Source organism: Octopus bimaculoides, chromosome 1 (genome assembly GCF_001194135.2).
Source record: "Octopus bimaculoides isolate UCB-OBI-ISO-001 chromosome 1, ASM119413v2, whole genome shotgun sequence".
NCBI lineage: Eukaryota > Metazoa > Mollusca > Cephalopoda > Octopoda > Octopodidae > Octopus > Octopus bimaculoides.
In genome coordinates this window covers 105,862,130-105,865,461 of record NC_068981.1, presented here as the reverse complement: position 1 = coordinate 105,865,461, position 3,332 = coordinate 105,862,130, and the positions used below count along the sequence as shown (strand labels likewise).

At 38.1% G+C, this 3,332-nt stretch overlaps 1 long non-coding RNA gene across 1 annotated transcript in view; it reads left to right on the top strand.

Moving 5' to 3' along the window:
• LOC106872286 (uncharacterized) overlaps positions 1-2,554 on the top strand; it is a 28,159-nt gene extending 25,605 nt beyond the window's left edge. Inside the window, exon 3 of the long non-coding RNA XR_001409750.2 lies at positions 2,480-2,554. This is a non-coding gene — a long non-coding RNA (uncharacterized LOC106872286). The remainder of the gene's footprint in view (positions 1-2,479) is intronic.
• Positions 2,555-3,332: the final 778 nt, after the last annotated feature.

Below are 3,332 nucleotides of genomic sequence, written 5' to 3'. Positions count from 1 at the left end.
GCCTGTAGTAACGCCATGCGCATGCGTAGTCTCACGCATGCGTGGAATTCAACAAGCAAGCTTTCCCGCTTCATTCTGTCTCTTTCTCGGTCGGCCAGCCATGAGCATGGACGTGTCAAGCAGTGTCTCCAACATTCCAACTCTGGAGACAGTCTCTTTCTTGCTGGCCAGCGATTGAGCATGGACGTGTTTAGCTGTCTCTCTCCATCTTTCGGACTTACGTTCGACAGCTCGCTTACATCTACATACCAACGTCCCAACCACAATGCTCACACACAGAGAAGCTGTAACAACAAACAAGAGCTAAAGATGTATATATTTACCACCTGAATAAATGTTGTTTAAGTTGATAGTCTGGAGTTCAGCGTTCCGTTATATTCATAATTTTATATAGGAAAGTCAGGTATACATCTAATGATGTATAACCTACTTTCCTATAGGCCTACATATGTGAATATGTATAATAAAGGAGAATGAGATGAATGCGTATTTATGTGCAGCTATGTATATGCCATAAGAACTTGATATTTCTCCCAAATAAAGCAACTTATTTACGTTCGATTTTTAGCAATGCAAGGTGAACACTGCAATTATAATGGACAGATACATCGAGTCAACACAAGCTTCCCGTCCTCTGATGGCTGCAACACATGTTTTTGTCAAGGTCAAGATGTGGTTGCCTGTACACTGGTTGGTTGCGTTAGCATTGGTATGTAATCTTATGTCTTCATCATATACTTCATGCTGTATAAATAATTTGATGGATAATGTAGTCCTAGATATATTATGTTTTAAAGTAACGGCTATGAAAAGAATGCCTTGTGATAAATCAGAACAAACTCGGAGTTAAGTAAGAACAATATGAATGTCATGTGCCTCAACTTCTGTAAAACATTTGTCCTTTTACCTTGTCAGGAGGAACTTGTGGTAATTATGCAATTTATAACGATTTATTTTACTTGTTAGTTGTTATTATTGTGTATAAGTTATATAAATAAGAGTTTTGCGAATAAATTATATTTTTACGAGAACCTGGTTTAGATTCAAGCCATAGTTCTCCGATTTGTACGGTCTAGAATTACGATTTAACATATTTCTATAAAAGGAAGAGATGTCATCATTCGTGAATATGGTTTAACCAATCAGCACTAACTAATTCATTTCTATTTGAAGCAGCAACTTTAAGGGAAGTGTGCAGATTTTCCCGCCACACGGCTTCTAGAACCTTCTGGGACAACAATTAATTGAAGGCTAGCTAATTCAACTTAAAGCTACTTCAGGATTTTCATTTGTCGATCGTTTTTCATTTCTGATAGTCTCTCAATTTGCTTATTTTTCTCTCCTTTTCATAGTTCTCCTTAATAAGTAGCGTCATTCAACGAGTATTCATGATAGGATGTGATTCATATGCCCTGTACCACTTACACAATAATTTGCGCTGGTACATAAAATATTTGGAAACTAAAGCGAATCTGAGCTTGGTCATTGTCAACACATGCAACTTAACAGCCTTCCTGATATGAGGACATCTAGAAAAGAATATACCATCAATAGCTGCCTCGATTTAGAAGGATGTGGAAAAGTTGGCAAAGTTAATGTACCTCGTTAATCAAGAATTGCAGATTGTTGTTCATGAGTGCTTCAAAAACTTGTGCTAAGCTCAACTATTTGCATTGTCTATGAGAAGGTAACAATTACTGTACCTTTCTGGAATTTACTTCTTGTAGATATATTCAATAAAGATCGACCAACTCTTTGCTTAATCAACAATATTGTTGAGATGAAAATGTATCAACAGTGGCACAAACAACAGTAAACCACAACACAGCGTGCGGTTGTCATGGTAACTAGCTGCTAATGCTACGCTGTCTGTTGATTGGCTAAAATTACCCAAATTTCCTAACTTTAATTCCAAATAACATCAGATTCTTTAATTTTCGAGATAAAGTAATTGGTTGATCATAATCAAAATTCAGAGTTGCATTAATGCACCAGGATTGAAAGCAATCTGAGTAAAATTAAGGAGAACTCATTTTGCGAATGAGAAAGACTAGATCCCTAGAGTGTATTGCAAACTTTCGTTCTTGAATTTTTAAAACTAATAACTGTCTGTTTTAAGCAATGTTTTGACAGTTATTTCTAGCAGCTCCTGTTGGTTTATTCGTAGCTTTTAAATATTCAGTTTGCTCGCGAATTCGGATTCAGCGTCAAAAATTAAATCTATATGATACATTAAAAAAGTTTTTTTAAAGGTAATTGCAAACAGTGACGAAAACTACGAAAATCCATCTCTTGATTGGTAATTATCCTCTTTGACTTCCTAATAAGTTTTTTTTGGCGTATTTTGTGAATGAGAATAGAATTACAATTTTGAACCAAACCCGCGTAGAGTTTACCATCTAAACTTCATGTTAGAATAATGACGAAAAAAAAAAAAACCACAGAAAAACAAAGCAAAGCAATTTTCGTTCTTTTTCAGAAATCTGCCACTACAACGGCCGAGTGTACTATGTTAATGACTCATTCCCTTCTTATGACAATTGTAATACGTGTTTTTGCCAACCATCAGGAAGAGTGGCTTGTACATATAGAGCCTGTGTGGTAAGTAGCACACATACACACACATACAATGCAGTAATTTCTGTATTTCTCTTTCTATCTTTTCTAGAAGAATGTTATCTTTTATCAATATTTTAAAGTCTCTTATTTAGCCAACACTGTTTAAAAATTTCACTAGAGATATTGGTTTATACTACCAGTAGCATTTCCCTTCCCGTTGTTCATTTTGCTGTGCAAGCTTATGTTAAATACGTTTTCATTACGAGCTTCTGTACAATACTTTTGTGGGTATAAACCGGAAGAAGTGGGTCAGGACGTCAATGATCAAGGGAGTGACCGGAAGAGGAAGCGTGAGAAGGGACGTGCAGAGGCGACAGGACAGGGTCGGCCTCTTTTCGCCGGCCGAGGTATCGTGAACGGACGTCAGGGAGTTCGCTCCCAGGTTGATCAGATAGCAGCTGCTTATACTGGGTGACAGGGTAGAGCAGGATCACCGGAGTGACTACTACTAGACAGGCGCAGACGAGAGAGGAAGATAGGTGAACAGCTTTTCATTTCCCACGCACGACAAGCTATTTCGGCAATTCTATACAGGCGTCGTTGTCCCCTTGCAGCAAAGATAAGGGTCGGCAGTGATGTCATTAGACCTTTCTATGGCGAAGGTGACGTAGTAGCCTGGATTCGAAAGGTCAAAGGTGTGGCCAGGCTACAAAGCATCGAAGATGTAGCGAGCCTCAACGCGCTGTATTTGGAGGGGAGGGCGCTGGAACAGT